The following is an 11,858-nucleotide window of genomic DNA, read 5'->3' as shown; positions in this document are numbered from 1 at the left end:
AGCATTTTTTATTCATTCACAGGGTATGGTGGCATTGGTAAGGCCAATTTCCCATCATTAATTGCCCTTGAAATATGTGAGTGGCTTGCCATGCTATTTAGGTTGGCAGTTAAGAGTCAACCACACCATTCTGGCATCACTTATAGGCCAGACCAGGTAGGACAGCAGATTTATTTCCCTAAAGGATATTTGTTTTAAGTCATTCTGGTAGTTTCCTAGTCACCTTTCTGATACAGGCTTTTTTTGACCTGTGCCTCTAGGATTAGCCTGCTAAGTCACCTGAGAATACTCAGATCATGAAGCCTCGCAAACATCATCCTTGTTTCAAGGACTGACTGACGGCAAGCTTTTTTTAGTCAAGATTTATTTAATTAACTAATTCACTGAATTTAAATTTCATAGCTGTAGTGGTGGGTTTTGAACCCATGTTACCTCCATATCATTAGTCTAGGGCTCTACTTTATTAGTCCCATTGGAGGCGGGCGGGCAGAGGAAGAGGAGATTTTATCAGGGGAAAATCCTCACCAGAAACATGGCTACCATTCAGGAGCACATCAGAGCATCCTTTGATGCTCGCTTCCCCAACACCAACCAAACACGTAACTATTATCAGAACTACCTGGATTTCCATCATTGTCAGGAGGCTCTCGGAGTCTGTGGTAAAGATGTATCACCGTGCAACTGGTACCAGAAGGTCTACAAGTCCCTTTGCCTGAAGTTTTGGGTTAATAAGTGGGATGAACAACGTGAATCTGGGACCTTTGCTGGCAAGATATAGTCCACCAGATTCTCTGTCGGTGCTGCATGCCTACCAACCCTGTCCCCCTTCCCTCCTCGCTCTCTCCCACTTTGTTTGTGCTTTCAAGAGACAGGGGAGCTTAACAGCCACAGCCCCCACCCTCCCCACCCTGTCTGAATTAAAATTCACTGCATGTTAAACTGTGAATCTCTTTGTCTGTGACACTCTCGAAATAAAGGCTTCCAGCAGCCTCTTGTACAGTGGAAAAAAAAACCACTATGCTACCATACCATATGATAAACTGGCCCAATTAGTTGTTACTCACTACCGAAACCTCTAAGTAATTGTGAGGTAAATTAGCAATGACAGGCAAGTTCATCAGTTACAAACTAGGCTTCAATAACATTGTTGTAATTTATCTAAAATTAACTGAAGCTAGTGTACTGTTACAACCCATGATATTTACCAACTGCCCAAAAACAATAAGCAGTACAAAATCAAACGCACAGCAGTACCAATGACCATAATTAATAGCTCAACAAAATTCAATTTTCTTTAAATTATGCTACAAGCAGAATTGAGTTTGAACTTTTGTCTATTTTATTCTCTTGCATTTTTTTACTGTTGAAAATATTAAAATTAATACAATATTTATTACATTCAAATCTAATGTGTTACCTGTGTTATTTAACATGAAGAAACCATACTGAAATCTGTTGATGTGCAAATGCCTTTTAACTGAAATAGCCAGTGTTTGTCCATTTTGACATGAAAGTTAATTAGGTAGTCCTGCCCTTATAAGAACTGCAATTTAAATTGAGTTGCTTTAATAGACTGACTTGACTGTTGTGATGCTACAGATGCATTTTCAAACCCTGTCTCTAGGTGAATAGCATGGTTTACTTTAGATCCAATACCAATTGTTGTTTTCAGGGCATAACAGCAGTGTTTGTGGGCTAATAATTGTGTTATGCATGAATGGAAACAGAGCACTTCATTAGAAGGGAGGATCAGTCTTCATAACTGGGGTTCCTGATCAGCTCCTCTCAATATTTATTTTTATTTATTCTTTTCACAGGATGTAGGCATCGCTGGCTGTGATATTGTAGGAAATATTATCAGCAGAAAATTGATATTGGTGTAATGTGAAACCCAAGAAGTTGGACTAAAATATAAGTAAACATATTCCTGCTATTACACTAGTACAGTATAGCCCTCCTTTTTTCATAACTAAATGAGTAGCATTACAGGTTTTAAGGGTTTCCCTTGATTTTTCTTGGTAGTCACCAGATTTTGCACAGTGCTGATTCAAAACAATTGCTGGACCATAAGGAGTACTTTGCTAAACAGTTGACATTTTAATAGTAAGTGTGATAAACTGTGGGAGAAGGGAATAATATTGCAATTGTTCTGTGGGTCAGGCACATATTATCTCGGTGGTCTGGATTCCCAAACATCTTACCAGCTTTTAACAGCAGGGTGTCTATTAATATTTTTCTCCAGACTTACTGCTTGACAGAACGCCCGACTGATGGAGTAGAGCAGCAAGCATGGAGAGATTGCTGATGGAAATCTAGTGGGGAGGGGAGGGGAGAGTTTGTACCCTGTGTGGGAGATGGCGGTCAGGGATGGAGTGGTAAAGCATGGGTGGGTCGGAGTAGGAGATGGTGGTGGGATGGTCCGATCATGTTGGGGGATAGTCAGGGTGGAGATGCTGGTCAGGTGTTAGAACACGACCATGGGAACGGAAGCAGATGGTGGTGGTGGGGGTCCAACCAAGTCAGGATGATGGAATATTCTTCACTTGCCTAGATGCGTGTGGCTCCAACAACATTTAAGAAGCTCTGCACCATCAAGGACAAAGGAGCCCACTTGATTGTATCGACATTACCTGCTCATTGCTGGATCAAAATCCTGGAACACCTTCCTTAACAGCGATGCAGGAGAACCTGCACCACATGGGCTGCAGCAGTTCAAGAAGGCAGCTCACCACCACCTTCTCAAAGGCAATTAGGGATAGGCAATTAATGCTGACCTTACCAGCAACATCTCAAAGAACTAGTGCTGACAATTTGCATATTTAATGCTAACGAGGCCCAAACAAAAATTGATCAGATCGCCAGCTGTCAACTATCCACCAGGAAAAACAGGTGCCCAAAGCATTGCTCATCTGATTTCCAATGGGAATAAAATGAATGCCTAGGGACTGATCTTAGTTCCTGCCTGAATAATAGTGTACTGTTTTCAAGCCAATTACACTTCAGCTATTAGATTCACTTGCATAAGTCCTTTTGCATGTATTGATGAACATTTAGTCCTGACATCCATCATTTTCCTGCTGTTAGGTCAGTCTAGTAAGGGCAAATGAGCTGTGATGAGATTGATCAGTTTACTTCACAGTATTTAATTTGTTACAACAAGGCTCTGGTACTATTTCATTACTCATTTTGAAATGATAGCATTTAAAGACACAGTGATTCAAAAATTCAAAAAGAACAATGTACACACAGTGCTGAGTTCCCCCTCAGGTGCCTGTAGGGCTATATGTTGACTTTGCCCCTAACGTAAGGTCCACTACCTTACATATTTAGACAGGATTCCCAGCAATACTACGAGAAGCTGGGAGAACATTGAGACTGTGACCGTAAGTTCAGCACCAGCAACTCATTAAAGGGCCACTGGTTGAGTTACAGCTGTTCTGTGTTGGAAAGGGACAATGTGATTGGGAGATATCAAGGGACAGGGTAAGATTGGAGCTGGAGAGCTACTTATGAGGCAGTGAGAAAGACAGACAAATATAGATCAAGGGAGTGAAAGGAAAAAATTAACCGCACAGGAATGTGTAGGCAATGGCTTGAATTTTACAGTCAATGGTGAAGAAATGACACTCACCATTCAGCTTGCTAGCAGCTGCCCACAAAGTTTTTGTGGGCCTTGGAGGAAAGACTTGGCCTCATTTCATGTTTGGTCCAATGCAGCACCCTCTATAGGGCATCTGTGATGTCCTTTGAGCAGGACAGGAAACAGAGAGGCTTTTCAACCAATCAGATTGAACAATCCTGATTGAGACATGCAGTCCCAGATTTTGGAGTTGCGGAGGCTCCGCATCTTATCCAAAATGATGCTGGAAACCTATGTCCAGAAGTCCAGCCACCATTTCTGTCAGATCCTATTTTAGCCAGGGTGGGTGAAGGGAGCAGCACATGATTCACATATGGGAGAAATCTGAATGTAGCAGAGCCACTGAACCCAGTGCTGAGTTAAAATAGACCCCATTTTCGCTGGGGGCAAGGTCCATTTCCTGCACTGTATGACTTGCGATTTTTAAGTGTAGATGTGAATGTGCTTAAGATGTGGATAAGGTCTGTGGAACCATCGAGTATTTAAAATCTGCTGCACTTTAAATTTTTGGGGGAAAAAAGCCTGCTGTTGGTGCTTGCATTTCAATAGCTGTTTATTGATCTAAGCCTGAGGACTGTCATTATAGTATTATCACTGTTTGACTGCTTCTACAATTTATCATTATCACAGAGGGGGGTCTGTAAATTCACAGTTTAATTTGAGTTTCAAGAGATTATTCAGGGATTATCTGTCTTTGATATGGATCTATGACTACAAAGCTTCATTTTTATGGGGTTAAGTACTTGGGGGGATTTAAATGCATTGAATGGGCTTTTATTGATGAGGGTGTATTTTTAAATATATAATGAAGTCTGTAATAAATACTTAGAACATAATTTTATTTCAACTCAGCATGGCTCCTGAGGTCTGCCCATAGTGGATACTGGGTGAGTTGGCATGGAGGGTGTAAGGACAAAGAGTGGTGGGTAGGGGCATGGGTTGGTATGAGTTGGCACAAGGGCTATAAGGGCTATATGTGGATGAGTGGGGTCATGGGTTGTCGTAAGTTGGCATAATTTGGTATAGGGGCTGTAAGGGGCTTTTGGGGTGGGTAGAGGAGCATAGGTTGGCATGAAGGGTATTAGAGGCCATGGGGGTGGGTGGGGATGGTGAGGGGTGAGGGCTAGAGGGCCTAACTGCTTTTATTACAACTAGGATGAAATCCCAGAGCACTGAGGTATCCCTTTTAAGCAGCCTGCTTTGGCATTTGTCAGCCCATGCAGCTGCCTCCAAACTGTCTCCAAGAGTAGTGGGCTCAACGCCAGCATGCGCCTGACCCACCAGAATGAAAAAACAGCAATGTGGGACTGTTTCTTCTGAGGTGGGTGTGCAAGGCAGGCAAATTTCCTGACTCTATGCACCTGCCTTGGGAGCACAAATCTGGGCCAGAAAGTCTAAACTAGGCGTATAAAGCAGAAGGTATAATTAGATTTAAATAATGCAAAATAAATATTGGGAAATACAGATGGAATTTAAAAAGCAGCATGGGGAGAACTTCCTCCCTGTCAGGCAGGCCGGTTGGGAGTGGACACGGCTGCACGCTGCCATTTTACATGAGCGGGCCAATTAAGGCCCGCCCAGCGTGACGCGCGCTCGGTAATTCTCAGCACTACCTGTGCGGGTGGGGGGAGGATGCAGGGTCGGGGCCTGCACTCTTTCGTACATAAATCTCCCTGAGGCATGGAACTGCCTCAGAGAGATTAACTTCAGTTTAAAAGGTTAAAATAAGGAAAGTTGAATATCATTTACACATGTCCACTCATGTGACAGTGTCACATGAGCTGGGACATGTTTATGAAATGTTTGAAAATTTTTTATTCATGTAATAAACCCTTCATGAAACCTCATCCCACTCGTGGATGAAGTTTCATGAAAAATGTGAAGGCCGCCTGGACTCTTCGCCTGCCCGCCAACCTTAAGGTTGGATGGGCAGCCCTGTCCAATTGGTTAATTAGTTTTTTTAATGGCCTTAACAGGCCTGCGACAGTTTAGCAGGCGTGCAGCCAATTCCAAAGCACGCTTGCAGAACAAAAGATCGGAATGATGAGCGGTGATGTCTGGACGCATGCCCAATGTCACCATGCATCATTTTATGCATCGGAATGCGGGACCCAATCCTGCACACTGAGCACAAAATTCTGTCAAATGAAAAATATAAAATCACCATTTTTTAAATATTTCTAACACTCATTAACTTCTGAAGGAATGAGACTCCACACTTGGAAAATTATTTTTTCAGTACCAGAGAGGATGTTTGAGAGTAATTATCATTTATCAAAGAATTAAAAAAATCACATTCATGAATGCACCACCCTAGCTTTTTCTGGCATGTTTAGTGGATAATTATTGGGCAAACACAGCAACTTAATGCCTTTGTATGTGTAAGATTTGGGGTATTGGGGTACTCTTTAATTTAATTGTAAGACTTAAGTCAATTAAAATTGTTAGACTGAGTTAGGATTGCATACCTAAAAGGGACTTCCTGTTCCACCTAGCTATAGACCACACATTGATACAAGTGTATTGTCATAAGTTTCACAGAATTTACTAAGTTAATCACATTAAGTACAAAAATGTAATACTTAGTAGAAGCAGTCAGTTCACTTTGGAACACCAGCTCGCGACTTCTGGTTGACCATGGTGCTGTCTCTTGAGGTGTTCTGTTAACCGTAGTCTTTCTTCTTGCTTCTTCATGTTGTGCAGCTGGCTGTTAAAAGTTGCTGCTTATTAACCCTTGCTAACCACTACCTCTGTGCATGGTTAGTAGCATCCCTGAGCTCTGATTGGTCCAGGCAACGTATGATCAGTACCTGATTGGTTAGGTGGTGCATAATTAGTGTTCGATTGGTCTCTTAAGTGCGATGGTCACCTTGCTGATGTCACTTCCTGTTAACTTCTGACTGGTTCCCTAAGATGTCAATCACTTATGGGAGCATCCTTCTCATTACAGGTTTTCCTTGTTATCTTATTAAGTTTATAGCTTTCACTAAGACAACAAGGTACCTCAAGGTAATTTGTGTATCTGATTTTTTGAGATAAGGGGATATGTGGTGCCATTTTCTAATGATTGATGCTTCGGGTTCATTGTCCCCAAAGCCTAATTGATACATCTTTGGTGTTCTGGTTGAGGTGTCAGCTGTGGCTCAGTTCATAGCACCCTTGCCTTTGAATCAGAGGGTTGTGGGTTCATGCCCCACTCCCGGAAACCAAGAACTGTGATTGTACTCAAAAGAGTTGCAATCTGTGACTGTTGATAACTCGAAAGAATTTTGGTGTTCTGGAGTGTTCAAATGCCTACATGTGACTTCCTCGTGATATAATGCTCGGAGCAAGTGACTTAAAAATGACAAAAGAGTACAAAAGGAACACAAGCTTGAACTAATATCAAAATTACAAAGTTACTTCAACATAAAGTCTATAGAGTGTGTATAAAAATCAATGCATAAAGTCAACCAATGTGATAAAACTGAGGTAACAAGATACACGAACTGCATGATATATGTCCAAAAGGAATAAAAGTCACAAGAACTACATAACTACAAAGACACCTTGAATTAAAAGGCTGAGACAATTTAAGACATAAAACTGTGGCTTAAAATAGGCTTTTGAGAGAGATTCAGCATGATAAGTGAGTAGGGGCTTGACAACCTTGACAATCTTTGCAACATTTACTTTGACAATTAAACTACAAGTAACCTCACATTGGTCCTATAATTAAGATCTAAAATGTAACAAAGGGTTTCCTCCAATATTTGGCCAAAGGCAAAATAGCATATTTCACGAGTCAAGGAATAATGCAACTAAGGACAAAGGGTTGAATAATATGCTTCCAAATCGAGAGCGTTCCCTGCACCTGGAGAGGTATTATCAGGTGAAATGATATCTGCAGCGTTCCTGACGTCATCACACCAGCTTTATATAATAGGGCAGGCAGGAGGTCTTAGAAGTCGGAACCTCGCCTTCGTTATGTAAATGTCAATTAAGAGGGTATTTAAAGTCATTAATGATCTAATTGACGGCCGCAATACAGTGTGAACGCAATAATATGCTTTTAGAGTCAGATTCACACCATGTGTGGTTCCAGTTTTTTTTAAGGGGAAGCTTATTAGGGTGGGTTTAAAAGCTACAGCTGAGCCCTGAGTCTCAGCTTAGCAGTTAATAGATCTGTAACTGCTGGCAGTGCTTATTTGAATGAGCAGAGTATCCCTTTTAAAATCATATGAGTTAGAGGCCTTTTCTCGGCTGCTGAGTACACTGCTGAGTGCTATATTTTGTTCTTGGCCATCTCCCAGGGCTATAAAGGATATGAGACAGATGGGCATTGTGGTCTTGGTGGGAGACACAACCTCCAGTGAGGAGGTGAGGGGGAGGAGACTGAGAGGAAGAGGGCAGAGCAGAAGGTCCAGGATGCACTGGTGGTGCATGAAGGGGCCAGAGCTGTGTCAGACCCTGAGGGTCATGAGGGCAACAGACATCCTCAGCAGAGGCACAGAAGGTCTCATGCAGCCCCTCAAGTTTACAGGCAAAGTGTAAACTATCTGTCAGAAACTTAATGCAAGAGAAGGCGCAGGCTATATACAGCCACAGTCACATCACTCTGTGACTTGCTCGCAGGGAGATCTCCTCCAACTGTATAGGGGGCACCTGATGCCTGGAGCTCTGAAGGTTACTGTTGCACTTAGCTTCTTTGTGACCGGCTCCTTTCAGACAGCCTGTGGAGACCTCAGTGGCATCACACAGCCTGTTGTGCATCACTGCATCAAGCTATTCACTGAGGAAATGATCCGAAGGGCAGGAAATTACATCTCCTCCACACCGGACGTCTAGAATCAACTAGATCAAGTCTGAGGTTTGACAGCGATTGCAGGTCTCCTCATGTCATGATAAAGGGTCCTGCTGGACACCCCTGCACCTTCATCAACAGGAAGGGCTTCCACTTGCTGAATGTTCAACTGGTCTGTGATCATCATTCGTGGACCATGCAGGTGTGCGCCAGGTACCCGGGCAGCAGCTATGACCCCTTCATCCTTCGCAACTCACAGTTACCAGAGCTTTTCAGCAGCCCTGATTCCTAGATGGATGGCTCCTAGGTGACAAGGGGTATCCATTGAAGAGGCGTCTAATGACACTTGTGAGAATGCCCAGAACTGAGACAGGAAGAAGGTACAATGAGAGTCACGGAAGCATCAGGACCATCATCAAGCAGATCATTGTACTCTTGAAGATGAGATTCAGGTACCTGGACAGATCTGGAGAAGCATTGTAGGATTCCCCCTCACCTGTGTCCCTGATGGTTGTGGTGTGCTGCAAGCTTCATAACCTCGCTTTCCAAAGAGGGGATGCTTTGGAGGATGAGGGCATTGCAGATAGGAGCCAATCCTTAGAGGATGAGGACAAGGATGAGGTGAGGGAACACGGCGACGTTCAGGTCAGAGGCCCTGGCCATGATCGCATGGATGGCCGTGACACCATGGCCTAAATGCGGCAGAAGATTTAATAGTCTCAAATGTCCCTGCAGTAGAGAGGTGTGGTCGCCATTTGTACAATCCTTTACCCATGTGCACTGAGTGAGTCCTGTCACCGTCATGTCAACACACTATCCATTTTCTGATGTAAACGCATGAGTCCTCCTGCCCTGCATCAGTATTATCAAGCTTTCATCTACCTCCAGATACAAGTACTACAGTCACAGCACAGCATTAAAACATTAGCATAAGGGTGTTTGAGATGTGGGTAAATTTACAAACGTGAAAGGAATATTAACAAACAACAATAAGCAACTCGCCCATGTGTTCCTCTTGGTGATTACTGTGGAGTACTTGTAACATCTTTACGGGTGCTCCGGGTCAGTGCTCCTCCCTCGCTTGCTGCTGCACTGGAGAGAGGCGGCTGATCTGCCACCTCCCCTACCCCGGATGACTTCGGCGGGTGTCCTCTGTGTGGACGTGGCCTGGAGCGGCCCACCACTTCAGCAGACCTCTGCTGAGAGGCAGGAGAATCTTCAGTTGCTGCGGCACTGCATGAGGACAGTGTCAATGGCGGATGGACGGAGGAGATGCTGCCACTTTCAGAAATGCCCTGAGAGGTACTTCCAGATGGCGGCAGCTGCTCATTCTCCACCACTAGGATCGTCTGGTCCAGTGAGTTTCCAGGTGTTGGCTCTGTGCCCATGCTCCCCTGTTGCCCTGGCTCTGGGCCCCTGAGGATGATGGTGTGCAAGTCGGAGTGCATCCCGCTGATCGTGTCTGCAATGCGCTCGGTTTTCCCCTCCAGGACAGTTGCCAGTCTGTCCACGGAGGGAGTTTGGCACTCCGAAGAGTGGGTGATCGCAGTGCGCATGCCTGGATGGACACCTCCACGGTCCAGGCCAGAGCAAACAACACCTTTGGTATACCCGCTAAATCTTCATGGACCTCGCGCTGGACATCCAGCACCTGCTGCCTCACAGATGACTCCAGAGGCTCGTCATCTGACTCAGAATCAGTCTCTGGATCGCCCAGAACTCTCCTTCAACTGCCCGAGGCCTGCTCCACCATGCTCTCCAGCAGCTGCATGTGCGAATGTGAAGTGCCCTCACCAGCGTGTGCATGTCCCCCTGTCCAACGCGATAATCGCTGTCGAACTGCCAGTATCTGTAATGGTGCTGGGTGCAGAGAGAGGATGTGACGTTGCATCCTCTGAGGGTTCTTCCTCCTCCTCAGAGGGAAGTGGCAGCACAGCATCTGGAGGAGGGGGATCTGAAGAGGCTTCTCCTGTGACAAAGAGACAAAAGGCGTTAGTGGGCATCACAGACCTTGCCACATCAGCACTATGACAATACACTCAGCAACGTTACTCATGTCCAACATGAGTGATATGATTCTGCAGACACAATGCACATCTGAACGATAATCTGAAGCTTCCAATAATGAAACTTGTCAGTGTTTCAATATCTGAACTATATTAACGAGATTCATTGAGTCATACCAACCCTCCATTAAACTTCCGCTTGGCCTGTTCCCTTTTCTATCTGTTTGAGCCTTTTGCCATTTCACCAAACCCAGGCCTTCCTCGAATCTCGCCACTGCCTATAATCCTGGAGGACTCTGTGTCCATGAGTGTTAGCACCTCCTTTTCGAAAGGATTCAGCAGTACCAGGCTTGGAACACACCCGCAGTCCTGCCTCGCTCACAGGCATTGTGGGCTCACTTCCTCTGAAAAAATATGTAAGAATGCACTCATTAACAATTACAGATTATTTAATGACATGTTGTCTACCCTTTATTAGCAAAGTGCATGCCATTCTGGAGGCTGTGCTCATCCATCATATGTACATTCTGTCAACCACCCACCCTACAACTGGACCAAAGCTTTAAGAGCACAATGACATCATCAAAGACAGCCAGGTCCTTGTTGTATCACACTGCCTTTCAGGTCCAAACAAACTCACTTTCCTCCTGCCTTCGTGAGCACACCCTGCAGCACACTGACACAAGACTATACAAACAGAGGCCTCACTCACCCAGGCCACCCTCATGAGGTTATTGAGCCTTTTCTGGCATTCAGACCATGTGCTTCTCATGAGCCCAACACTGCTGACCCGCTCAGCCACCTCCTCCCAGGCTGCATGTGTCTGGCTTGGCTTCCTCCTCTTCCCAGGGGTAGGCATGAGCCGCTCACGTCGGTCAGAGACTGCATGTAGGAGAGCTCTCAGGGAGTCCTCATGAATCTAGGGACTGATTTGGCCCTTCTCTCCACCCCTCTCCCCTTGCTCCAATGGCATAGACATCTCTGGAGGCAAATATGCAACAACTCGACAACTCCTCATGCAAAGAAGTGGGGAACTTGTTCAGGTTAAAAAATATAGCCACCTCTGATCATGCCAAGGTTTGGAGACAGCAGAGTTCAAAATAAAATGCACTCATCTTAGAAGACTGCAAACTGCACAATTACAAATTATCCTCCAAACCTTGAAGCAATCCTGCATTTGCTGGGTCTCCTGACACTGTCCCATTAAAGTAATGGCTGTGACCTCGTTCTGGGTCAGGGCCAACAACATTGGAGGCTGGACATCCCACCCTCCAATATTGATTGGGTGGGATGAAGGCCTCAAACTCATCCTGGAAATTAACAAGCCCCAATTGACATGTTATCAGGTGTGTTTCGAAGGCGGGCCCGGAAGTTGAAGGGTCGCCAACTTTTGGGTGCGGAACCCACCTTGGTGCCCCAGTATATTGTT

General features: G+C 44.8%; 1 pseudogene; it reads left to right on the top strand.

Annotated features, from left to right (window-relative positions):
• The first annotated feature begins 526 nt into the window (after positions 1-526).
• Positions 527-821, top strand: LOC144682470 (cytochrome c oxidase subunit 6B1 pseudogene; annotated as a pseudogene).
• The last annotated feature ends 11,037 nt before the right edge of the window (positions 822-11,858 follow it).

This window comes from Cetorhinus maximus, chromosome 7, assembly GCF_964194155.1.
Source record: "Cetorhinus maximus chromosome 7, sCetMax3.hap1.1, whole genome shotgun sequence".
NCBI classification, from domain to species: Eukaryota; Metazoa; Chordata; class Chondrichthyes; order Lamniformes; family Cetorhinidae; genus Cetorhinus; species Cetorhinus maximus.
The sequence above is the reverse complement of the archived record's forward strand: the minus strand, read 5'-3'. Positions and strand labels throughout refer to the sequence as shown.